This window comes from Chiloscyllium punctatum, chromosome 48 (assembly GCF_047496795.1).
Source record: "Chiloscyllium punctatum isolate Juve2018m chromosome 48, sChiPun1.3, whole genome shotgun sequence".
Lineage (NCBI taxonomy): Eukaryota > Metazoa > Chordata > Chondrichthyes > Orectolobiformes > Hemiscylliidae > Chiloscyllium > Chiloscyllium punctatum.
The window spans coordinates 31907524-31921173 of record NC_092786.1 but is presented as its reverse complement, the minus strand read 5'-3'; positions in this window follow the sequence as shown (position 1 = coordinate 31921173).

Sequence of the window (13650 nt, the reverse complement as noted above, 5' to 3'; positions counted from 1 at the left end):
GTTGAGGTGATTCTCACCCACCACACATGGAAGACCGAAAGCAATTCCAACATTAAAGCATACAACTACTTTACAGACCATGAAAAGAGAATCTGAACAACATTTCTTTTGCAATGTATTGATTAAAATTTGTATTCTTTTATTGAGAAAAGCACATAAGCACGTGGTAAACATAACCCTTTTGTAAAACTGGTTTTAATTTGCATTTAATTAATATTTTGTTATTACAGTCTTCTGGACTTCACATTCTAGATTCTATGCTGATAGAATTAAGCAGGCATTGAGGTACTATCCATGCCATTTTGCTCTTATCAAGACACAGCACACAGTATAGCCAGTATAGCCAGTATAGCACAGTATAGGCTGAACTTGGTTTTCTGATCTGTTACTCCAGTGCAGTACTGAGGGGGTGCTTCAATGTCAGGGGTCCTGTCTTTCAAATGAGATGTTAAGCTGAGGTCCTGTCTGCCATCAATGGTACAGTTTTTACGCCCCATGTAATATTTCAAAAAGGTGTTAAAAAAAAGTCTTCCTGATGCCCTGTTCAATATTTATCCCACTTTCAACATCAATAAAGTGCATTGTATAGTCATCACCACATTGCTGTTTGTGAGATGGCACTGTAAGTTGGCTGTGTGTCTTCTTTATTTTAATAGTCACCATACTTCAAAAGTACTCCATTGGCTGTAAAGTATTCTGGGATGTTCTGGTATTTGGAAAGACAAGTTGTCAGTTTATAGTGGTAAATCCGTCAAAGAACTCTCAAAAGCAGATTTTTGGTCCCAGAGTTAAAACACATCAGATGAAGGCTTTTTTATTTGCACTTCAAGTGGACAAAGCAAGCATATTTCCATAAGATGTAAATTATCTTGGAGAAGTGGAAGGCCATTTGGCACATTGAGCCTGTCCGCTGCCATATACCACTATCGTGAATTCTATTTGATTTCTGGAGGGAGGTGAATCATTGCAAGTCTATAGAGATAAGCCCCTGTGAAAATCTCTCCTCCTCCAAAGTCCTAACAATGTTGAAATGAAAGCCAAGAAATCTGTCTAAAAATTATATTCTTCTGATCTGAATACATTGAGCATCTTGGCACAAGGGAACCAGAGTGTTGGATCCTGGCAACCACATACTCCAGCACTTTGCACAGGAAGTAAATTGATCCTGAATCTCAAGAGTCATCAATCATGGTTGAAGACTGTAACTCTTTCATCAAAGCTAATTTGTTGCAATCTTCAAAGAAAGCCCAATTTAAATTGCTTATTTAAATATGAGACACTTTTGAGAGATTTCTTTAGTATTAAATTTTCCAAAAAGAGATTGAGCAATAACCAAAGAGTTTGTTTCCGTGCTGTACAACTCTGTAAGTCTATCTCAAAAAAATATCAGAGTGTTCAACCAGCATGTTATTGCATGCATGCTCACAAAACAAGATGCTGAGTTGTTTTGGGATAAAAGAGATATACTGCCAAGTTGTGTACACCTCTACCCAGGAGCAGCCAATGGCATCATAAAACTCAAAAATGTGCTGTCTTATAGATCATGGCTCATAAGAGATTGGTCGCTGTCTCCACTCTAGAGACGGAGTCAGGCATAACATTTTGACTAATTTTTTCAATGATAATAAATGAGCAAAAGAAATTAAGCAGACTAGCTCCCTACTACACTAATAACAATGCATAAATCTGACACTAAAATCCTCCTTTGCTGGTACAGATCCAAAATGGATCTTTCTTTAATCTCATCTATATTTAGGGTTGACTTGTGAACCTGAAAACTCCATAAGCTATGTAAGGCTGATAGATTTTCCATAAAAAGTTCATTTCATTTTATTTCATTTCCTTTCTCAATTTTGCATTAAAGCTCTCCTCAAGAAATGATCTTCAGCTGCAGTGAGGCTGTGTGGCCTGGTGAATGTAATCCATGCTCTATGTAGGTTTTGTGCTTTATTAAGACCAGGTTTCACCTGGTCCTAATAAAACCAAGAATGCAAAGCATGAAAGGGCAATAACACTGAGATTCTGTGTCAGCACAAATTAGACATATGAAAATCAGGTACATTGGGAGCGCAGGTGTGAGACTTCCTCAGATGAAGAAACGGATGAAAAACATTAACATCAGCACAAATATAAGCCCCAGTTACACAAACTAGTTATCATGTCTTCTAAGTACTGACCAAAAACAAAGAATTGATGCAAGACAATTTTTAAGAAAAGGCTCCCAGAACTCCAACATAAGTGTATAGTTTAAAAGAAAAAAGTAAACCATGGAGAATGATTTAAAAAAAAAACCAGACTGTCAAAGTCATTCAAACACTTTTTTTGTATAATAATTCCTAATAATGATATTCACAATCATTGGATGTTTTACCAGAGATCTATTAATCTCTCAAAAGCAAAAAATGCTTTCAAAACAAATAAGGACGCACCACTGGAGATATTTCCTGGATAAATTGACAATGTGATAATGTACAATTACCTCAGCCCATAAAGGCAATATTGCTGCAAAAAAAATGGAGTTATAGAAAAGCCATGATTTTAATCATTGGCAAGACAAAATTAAATGGCTCAAATATATTACCTGGGACTAGTTACCGATCTATACATCTGAACTATGGTAAACCATTACTTGCAAAAGCTGCCAATGAAAATATCTGCAGTCAATGCGCCAAGGACCTGCCTTTGAGAGCAATACGTGAATGAATAAATGAATATTCATTCAGATTAAATACCTTCATATACTTTGTTATTTTCTTCAAAATAGTTTGAGATCAAGCTCGTGGTATCAGTAAATTTGTGGCTAGCCTACCAACTTTGTGAAACATAGCGCCCACACATGGATATAGACAAGTGTTTTATGTTTCCAGTGCAAGACTGAAGTGGCAGCAACATCTGAATCTATTAGTGCATAGCTGGATGCAAGTTAATTGCAGCCTAGCCCTTTGATCTAAATGGGAACATTGGGCTAAATGTTATGGTTTTGTTTGTTAAGTTTCAGTTTTATCAAATTTCATGAAGGGTTTCTCTCAGCGAGGCCTCGAGAGTTAGGTCGCTGCATCTGAACAAACTCATCTCTTTATCTACCTACCTTAATCCTATAGTGTCCTTCTCATCCAATTCTAGCCCTTATCTACCACTCATTGTACCCAGCATAACTCAGCACTGTCAAGATAACCTGGAATGGACTGGCATTCCTGTCATCTTTAAAAGGCTGTTGTGCACCTTGACCAGCTCTGTCATTCCGAAGTTGCCCTGAATGGTGCTCAACATTGGCCTGCAACATGGCAGACAAGGGAGAATTGGCACTCCATTTGCAGGGTCCTGGAGGTCCTTGTTGGCAGAGTTTTTTTAATCATTCATGAGATTTAGATATCTCTGACTAGGAAAGCATTTATTGCCCATCCCTAATTCTCCAGAGGGCAGTTAAGAGTCAACCACATTGCTGTGGGTCTGAAGTCACATGTAGGACAGACCAAGTAAGGCTGGCAATTTCCTTCCTTAAAGAACCCAAGTGAACCAGATGGATTTTTCCAACAATTGACAATGGATGCATGGTCATCTTAATTACAGAAGTTTATTAAATTCAAATCCATGACAGGATTTGAACATTACCTGGGTCTCTGGCCTAACCATCCAGTGATACTACCGCAATCCATGAAGGGTGGTGCAGAAGTAGAATGCCCTCTTCCCCCAGGCCAGCAGAGGATTCCACCACACCAGACCATATGAGCCTGGACCCAGGTTGCTCCCAGGGACACTGCAGTCTCACCCTTCTGGTGGAATGCCCGGCAATGTTGGAAGAAGGTCAATGATGGCTTTCACTCTTTCTCTATAAGTGCCACCATGTTTAATCCAATATCTCACATGTACTCTAACTCCACTACTGCACCTACCTCCCACCAAGTCTCTTGCTCTACTGCTCTCATTATTGCCTGCAGAATCTTCCCTCATTCACCATCACCCACCCTGACTCTCGACACAACTAACCCTGCATGCCCCCTGCATGCTGACAACTTATTTGCTCAGGTTACCTTCCCAAATGCACCAAAAGTAATAGCTATGCCACCCATCTCATTTCCCTTAATACATGCTTCCCTCTCATTTCAAGAGGAAAACAGGCCAGTCAGCCACTTGGGGAGCTCAGAGTCAGGATCCTCTTCATTTCAGGGGTGAAGAGCTATGATGGGGTTTGGACTTCTTGATCTGGACTGCGCAACAAGCAGAAACATCCATTCTTAGTCAATCCCCCTTTAGCATCTAGTTACCCCAATTAGATCTCCTCACATCCTTCCAAATTCCAGGGAGTCTAGGCCTAAACAGCTGACTCTCTCCTCATAACACAAGCTTTCTTTTATCTCTGGAATTATTCTGGTGAACGTTCTCTGAATTATTCCCAATGGAATTCCATCCTCCCTCTCGTACGGGGACCCATTTATTGTAACTTCGTGTTAGGCAATCATATATCCAAGCTAATATATTTGCCCCCGACCCAATGTCACCTTATCTTGCACATTGACCTTAAGTGTGGCACCTCACCAAATATCTTCTAGAAGTCCAGATATACTACATCTGCAGGACCACATTATTCACTTTATTTGTTACACCTTTGAAGAAGACGATTAAGTTCATTAATTTGATTCAGGTGGCAACTTGAGACCAGGCTGACATGGTCTAATGCCCTGGCCTCCTCTAATAGTCCAGGGAGAGGAGGATGTCCTGCCTAAGCACCACCCTAATCTCCAGATCCCTGACCACAAAGTGCAGCTCTAATTTCCTCCTGTCTGCCATGTCTAAGAACAATGTCAGGAACTATGCACGGCAGCTCCAAATTGATGGTGCTTGTCTGGAAACTGAATGTCCTTATAAAAATGGTAGCAGGGACGTCAGTCAATTCCAGGATATTTCAGCAGTGGTGAATTATCCCTGGAATGGAGTGTGGTAAGGTGGGGCTCAAATTGGACAAGTGGGACACCATTAGATACAGGGTACATTATAAATGAGGTGAGTTTTGTAAGATATGGTGAGAAGCCTCATGGTGTGACACCTTCTAAACAGCTCAACACAATTTGCAGTTAGCGAAAAAAAAGCGTAAGATTCCACCCATTGGTAATTCAATGTCACTGACACAAAATTTCAGTTATGTTGAATTTACTGGACACATCGCTCTCCCCGATACTGAGTTCCACAGTCTATGTTTTCTCAGGTAGTTTCTCATGACTTCCTGACTGAATTGTTTAGTATCCACTCTATATTCATGGCTGTCAGTTTTGGACACTGCACAAAATGGAGGGGGATGTTGTATATCTACCCTATCAAATCCCTTCGTTATTTTAAGAGCCACTAATGAGGTCACCTTGCAGGCATCTCTTGAGAGTAGAACTCCTGCTTGTCAGTCTTTTCTCATGGTTTGATGGAGAGTTCAGGAAGACATACCAGAAAAAGCACGAGACACATCTAAAAATGAGGTCTCAACCTGGTGAAGCTACCAAACAGATCACCTTGCAATGCCAAACAGCCAAGCAGCTAGTGATACACACACTTAAGCAATCCAACAACCAATGAATCAGATCTAACCTCTGTAGTCCTGCCACATCCAATCTAGAATGATGGTGGACGATTAAACAACTCACTGGAGGAAGAGGTTCCACCAATATCCCCATCATCAATGATGGACGTGACCAGAACTCCTGTGCAAAAGATACGGTTGAAGCACTCACCCTAATCTTCAGCCAGATGTGTCAAGTGGATGATCCATCTTGGTCTTCGCCAGTGGTCCCCAGTGTCATAGATACCATTTTTCAACCAATTTGATTCACTCCCCAAGAAAAGGTTGGAGGTACTGGATATTGCAAAGCCTATGGGCACTGACAGCAGTAATACTGAAGACATGTGCCCCAGGACTTGCTGCTTTCCTAGCCAATACTCCAGTATAGTTACAACATTGACATCCACCAGATAATGTGAAAAATTGCCCGAATATGTTATGTGTATAAAAACAGGACAAATCCAACCAAGCCAATTACCGACCCATCAGTCTACTCTCAATCATCAGTAAAATGATGGATGGCATCATCAACAGCACTATCAAGCAACGCCTGCTCAGCAATAACCTGCTCAGGGACACCCAGTTTGGGTGCCACCAGGGCCACTCAACTCCTCATCTCATTACAGCTTTGGTTCAAATATGAACAAAATAACTAAATTTCAGAGGTGAGGTGAGAATGACAGCCTTTGATATCAAGGTCACATTTGAGTTTGGCATCAAGAAGCCCAAGAAAAATTGGAATCAATGGGGCAAACTCTCTGCTGATTGGAGTCGTGCCTAGCACACAGGTTATTGTTGTTAGATGTTAATCATCTCAGCTCCAGGATATCTCTGCAGGAGCTCCTCAGAGTAGTGTCTTAGGCTCAACTTCATTTGCTTCATCAATACCCTCCCTTCATCATAAAGTTACAAGCAGGATGTTCATCAATGGTTGCTCAATGCTAAGCATTATTCACAATTCCTTGGGTATTGAAGCAGTCCGTGTTCGAACGTAACAAGATCTATACAATATTCGGGCTTGGCTAACAAATGGCAAGTAGCAATTGTGGCACACATACCAGGCAGTTTCTTATAGCATCTCCCATAAGAAATAATCCAACACCACGCCTTGACACTCAATGGGGTTGCCATCTCTGAATTCCCCCTCTATTAACATCCAGGAGATTAATATTGGCCAGAAACTTAACTGAACTTGCCATAAAAGAACAGTTTAGAGATTAGGAATACTGCAGCAGTAACTCACCTCCTTACTCCTCAAAACCTGTCCACTATCTACAAGGCAAAAATGAGAAGCGTGATGGAATACTTCCCATTTGCTTAGATGAGTGCAGCTCTAACAAGAAGCTTTATACCATCCTGGACCAAGCAGCCAACTTGTTTGGCATTACCATCACAAGAATCCATTCCCTCCACCACCGACGCTCAGTACAGCAGTGTGTACTATCTACAAGATACCCTGCAGAAATACACCAAAAACCTTTCCAGAGCACCTTCCAAACACAAGACCACTTCCATCTGGAAGGACAAGGGCTGTAGATACAATGGAACACCACCTCCTGTATGTTCCCCTCCAAGTCACTCACTACCCTATCTTGGAAATATACCACCGTTCTCCATTGTCACTGGGTCAAAATTCTGGAATTTCCTTCCAATTGGTATTGTGGGTCAACCTACATCATGGAGACTGCAATGGTTCAAGAAGGCAGTTCGCCACGATTTTCTCAAGGGCAACTGGTGGCAAGCAACAAATGCTGGCCCATCCAACGACAGTCATGTCTCGTGAGTGAATAAAGGAGAAGAATTCCAAGCTCAAGTTATTCCATTGTGGGATCAAACATACAGCACTTTGAAGTTCATCACTATGTTCCTTAAACAAAGAACATTCCTGGACACCACTGAGGAAAAAGTTTTTTTTGACAAGTTGATACTGTAATTTCGTTTCCTCTAAGTAACTATTTGTTTTTCTTTTAGCTGTGCAAGTAACCCTTCCCCTTAGGGTGCTGAATAATGGGCAGGGCCAACATTCATTGTTTACAGCCTGAAACAGACTTTGCCCTTTTCTGGCATTTTCATAGTTTGAATAAGCTTTGTCCATTTTCGATCTTCCAGCTGGATTTAGTGGGAGTTGCTCTGCGCTTCAGTGACCCTGTATGAAGCCAGACTGAAACTTTGAGAGGTGTTGAGAGCGCTTATGTGAGGAGAGCCTGTCATTTGGAAATGTTGAAAACTAGTTTATTATTATTAACTGTCATCAAATGGACTGAGTACGATAAATAAGCCTATTATAGACCTGTAATAGACACCTAGTTGAAGAGTTTAGGCAAATTTTGTTGGTTTAATTGGTTTGCAATCTCAGAACAATACTCTTTGCCTGGAGTTAAAGTTTTCCATCCCAAAATGCAATGAAACTTTTGCTAACACATTTGAATTTCCATTAATCCACAATGGATATTTATAATCAAACATTTAATTCCTTTTCTTGCCAACACTCGTTTAATAAAGCGAGGCTGATGTTTTCAGGTGTTCACTGGAGGAGAATTTTCAACACCTTCTGTTTTCAGGATCACTGTTCTCTTTGACAATACCTGCCACTCCTGAAGTTCACATTACTTTCAGGATTACAGTCATGAACTATGAACACTTGTATTGCAGTAAGGAATGCAACCAGCATTATGTGGGTCAGAGGTTACTCTTTTTTTTGGGCTTGGAACATAAAGAATATCTGAGAGAAAGCACACTGACGGACACTAGGCCTTGATGATCTCACACTTGCAATGGGACCTGGTGAATCCTCTGTTCAGGTAAATTACTGGTCAGAAAATCTATCGGATGCTGTGAGACTCGTACAGTCATTTCCAATGGGCTCTACATCAGCATTAGTACTTCATGCTGGAGATTTCTCTAGTGTAGCTTTTGCAGGAACAAATGACCTTAAGGACAGGAGTGAGTAATTCAGCCCCTTGCTACCTTATTTGATACGATTGTGGCTGATCTCATCTCGGCCTCAACTCCACTTTCCTACCTGCTTTCCATGACCCTCGACCTATATCCTCCTTAACTTTATTCAGTGCTCCAGTACCAACTGCACCCTGGGGTAGTGAATTCCACAGGTACACCACGCATTGAGAGAAGTCATTTCTCCTCATTTCTGTTTTAAATCAGCTACCCCTTATTCTAAAACTACAATCTGTATGATTGACAGAAAACCTGGCAGGGGGGAGGTTGGTGACAATTTTGCAGCTTGGAACTTTCCAGAGGTCAGGCTGGTCCCAGGAAGGGAAGAGGGTTAGAGTGCTCCTTTCCTGGGTTCCCATGCCCATTGCAGGGCACTATGTCCAAATTCTCCCAATCCTTTATTCACCTGTCCTGTCCACCCTTTCTCTTCACCCCCATAGTTGTCCTTTCTGTCCCACAGTGCAAGAGACACGCCTATACCTCAATTACCTTCATACTTGATTTACTTAACTATCTTCCTTTTCGACAGTCTGTCGACTCAACAGTAATCCCTATTCCTGCTGGTATTCCTGGGTCTAGAGATAGAATTGGTAGGCCCTACCCAAGTCCATCAGGCATTAACTGACAGCAGGCAGAGTCAGGAAAGAGGGGTAGAGTGACCCCTGGCCTTTACACCACATCCCGAGCATTAACTTACAGTATATAACATTATCGTTCAACTCAACTGGAAGTTCTGAGCTGTATCTATTTTCACCAACTTCAGTCACTGAGTATTTCTGCTACAGTTAGTTTACTGAGTTCCTGAATGAAACATTAACTTTGAGAACTCAGGATTAAAGATTGCTGCAGGTCGGAATATAAAACATGGTCTTTTGTTACACACTTTTCTGCATTTAACTCATGCCCAGCTGTTATTCACTTTGGAATAATATGGAGGTGAAATACTTTTGACAATAAGTAACAACAAAAGCAAACTTCAGAGTTACACAATAAACAGTTTGCATCAAGAGCTATTTTAGGAATGTGCGATCTATTTTAAATGTTTAAGAGGACTTGATAATGAGAAGCTATTTTGAGTTCTATAAAGTGACAGCGCAGAACACTTCATTTTGCCAAACTTGTACATATATGTTTCCATGTACTTTTATCTGTCATTGTCAATCTGTTCTACATTACATAGTCACTCAAATGGTATTTATAGTACTGCAAAATCAATAGGAAGATTTGTGGCACAGTGTAGCATCCTTGTCTCTGAAAATCATAGAATCCCTACAGTGTGGAAGCAGACCATTTGGCCCATCGAGTCCACACCCACCTCCGAACAACATACCACCCAGACCCACCCCTCTACCATATCCCTGTAACTCTGCATTTCCCATGGCTGACCCACCTCGCCTGCAGATTTCAGATTGCAGTGGCACTTGCCAAGGAAGGTGTGTTTATAATATAGCCAGGCAGCTGAAAGGCCAACTTGCAAATCCTTCCATCATGTGTCAACAGTCATGCAATGGGAAGAAAATCAGAGTCTTTCCCATCACTATCCATGACTGGAACATGCAGGAATGTACAATTCCGTAATATCTCAGATTCCTTTGAAGGGTGAAAGGATTGTGGTTAAGGAGTACAGTTGATGGTGTCAATCAGATTGTCACAAATAATGCAGAGTTTAATCAGAAATGAAGCCTGCATCTTTGACCTGTATCTTATTCTTCTACATGGTGAAGATTATGACATCAGACCTGCTTGTGAGGTGAGATCCCACGAAGATGAAATCAATGACTGATTTATGATCTGTCAACGCTTCAATGTTAACACTTTTGTCTATGTGTTCAAATACTCCATAATTTCTACAATTGTTAACTCTTACCTTCTCCAGCCCTACAAAAATGAGATATCTGTGCTCTCCAATGCTAGTCTCTTGCACATCCCCATCTTTCACTGTTCAATCGTGATTTGCTTTTCAACTTATTCTCCCATAAGATGTGGATGTTTACCACAAGGCCACAATTATTGCCCATCCCTAATTTCCTTAGACATGGAGAAGATCTCCCCTTTTAAAGTGCTGTAGTCTATGTAAGGGCAGGACAGACTTGCTATTAGATGACCATGCACTCAGCTATCCAGCTAACCCCTCTTCTACCTAAACTCTAGAATATGCCTCCAGCTTTTTAATCTATCTTCTTGAAGGACATTGGAGTGCAGTTTTGAGCTACAACGAAAGGAGGGTGTTCAACCAAAAAGGGAACAATCATTGAGGCAGTCTATAATAAAATGGCTTTCTAGAAGGAGTTACAAGGCCAGATTAGCAAAGTGAAGAATTGTGGTCCCTTTTGAAGTTTCATGAAATTTGATGATCCACTGTGTTATTATCATCTGGAGGTATTATTGAGAAACTGATGGAATCTGTTTTGGTTGCAGTAGCTTTTGATTAGCACAGTGGAATGTTCAATCAACATCTATTAGAAATTTACCACATGTAACTAGGGTGCTGTAAATAAGTTGTACATATCTGGTAGACTATGTATTTCTTATTGTTTGTTTAAAAACATAGCATCTTCTGACTTTGTCCTTTTAGGAAATCCACTTGTTCTCACACTTTATTTTCTTTAAAGAAAAATGTTACTGATCCCTAGCCTAGACTGCAATTTAAATTAAACTTAAATCAGTTCTGGGAAAGGGTTATACCAGACACAAAATGTTAACTCTGTTTTTCTCTCTCTGCAGACAGTGCCAGACATATTGAGTATCTCCTGCATCCTCTATGTTTGTTTGCAACTTAAATTTGGCAATCTGGTCTGGGGTCAGAACACTGTTGGCTGATGATCACACATTAATCAGTTCTACTTGCAGCCCCTTGGTTATTGAGACAGTCAGTTCCAATATGCATCAAAACCTGGATAGAATTTAAGCTTGCTAAGTGGCAGATACTACAGTATTTATACCACTCCACTGCCAGGCAATGACCATTCCAACAAGGCAATCTAATTGTTTTCTCTTAGCATTTAACAGCAGTACCATCAATGAATTCCTCATTATCAACATCCTGGAGATCACCACAGACTTGAGTAGGCCAGATTCGCAAGTACTGTGGCTACAATAGCAGGTTAGAGACTGAGTATTTTGTGACGAATTCGACATCATGACTGCCCATTTACTGTCTATCACCTGCAAGGCAGAAGTCAGGAGTGTGATGGAATACTCCCTACTTACATAGAACAAGGAACAGTATAGCACAGTGCAGGCCCTTCGGCCCTTGACTTTCAGACAACTTTTTACCCTACTCTAAGATCAAACTACACTGCCTACACTGTACTGTCTTCTATGTCAAGAGTATGGTGCTGGAAAAGCACAGCCGGTCAGGCAGCATCCGAGGAGCAGGAGAATCAATATTTTGGGCATAAGCCTTTCATCAGGAATGCCTAAAACGTCAATTCTCCTGCTCCTCGGATGCTGCCTGACTGGCTGTGCTTTTCCAGCACCACACTCTTGATTCTGATCTCCAGCATCTGCAGTCCTCACTTTCTCCACTGTCTTCCATGTGCATATCCAAGAGTCACTTAAATGTCCCTAATGTATCTGACTCTATGACCACTGCTGGCAGTGCATTCCATGCACCCACAACTCTCTGTGTAAAGAACCAACCTCTGACATCTCTCCCAAACCTTCCTCCAAACGCCTTAAAATTATGTCCCATTGTGATAGCCATTTCCACTCTGGGAAAAAGTCTCTAGCTATCCACTCTATCTATGCCTCTCATCATCTTGTACACCTTGATCTAGTCACCTCTCACCCGTCTATGCTCAAATGAGAAAGGTCCTAGCTCTTGCCTACATGAGTGCTGCTCCAACAACACTCAAGAAGCTTCATACTATTCAGGACAAACCAAAACCCCCTTCACCACCTTAAATATCCACTCCCTCCATCAATGATGCACAATGTCCACAGCATCCATAAGATACTCTACAGCAACTCACTGAGACTTATTTAATAGTAGCCTTCAAACTCGTAACCACCATTGGATAGAAGATCGGCAGCAGCAAAAGCAGAAAGACAAAAGGTTACCCCATCCTAACTTGGAAACTATGCTGTTATTCCATCATTGTTTCTCCATCAAAATCTTAGAACTTTCTACAAATCAGCACCTGGATGGATAGCATTGGTTTAAGAAAACTGACCACCACTTTCTCGGGGGAAATTGTACACCAAATACTGGTCTTGTCAGCAATATCCCATGAACAAGGAAGAAAAACACTCCATGCAAATTAATACAATGTATATAATATGTATAAATAATATGGCATTTCCAAAGTCAGATTTAATCTCAGGGAATCTCAAAGAGTTTATGCCAAGTTATATGTGGCTGCTTAATGTATTTGAAATTCCTCCAACAATTGCCTTACCACAGACAAATGTTTAACATATTTAACGTTTGCGGTCTTTGGCCAGGAAAACTAAATGATTGTAATATCAAAGCCTAGGAAAGAATGCAGAGGAGATGGTATGATGATTTCAATATCGTGGAGAAATTAAAGAAATTGTAATTGTTCTCCTTTGCACTGAAAAGATCAAGGGGAAATTTAGTCATGCTGTTCAAAATTATGAGGGGTTTTGAACAAGTAAGGAGAGGCAAAGTTTCAAGTGGTAAAAGTAGCCCAGAGGACACAGTTTTAAGGTACTTGGTGCAAAAAAGAACCTGAAGGTAAGTTGTGAGGAAGCCTGTTTTGTAGCAAATTGCTAGGTTCTGGAAAGCACGACCTGAAAAGGTTCTCGAAGCAAATGCAAAAACTCGCAAAAGGAATTTGGATAATAACTTATAGAGGGAGCAGATTGTAGAGCTATCAATCAAAAGCAGCAACTGAGACTAACTGGATAACCTTTCCAACTGATAGTTTCCAGCATGATGGTCAAATGCCTTCTAAGTAATTGTCTACTTGGACGAGCTTTCAACTGTCAGTGAAGCTTTATGCAACTTCATTGGGCAGTAATGTTTCTGTGACCTTTCAACCATTAACAATAGTCTGCAGCAATCTCATTGATTGTCTGGAAACGTGTGATTGCTTTGGTCATGGCATTGTGGTTTTGAAAAGGCTTTAAGCCATTGCCAATTGAGACTAGATGAAAAGGGTGGGGGTTCAATGGGGCGGGAGAGG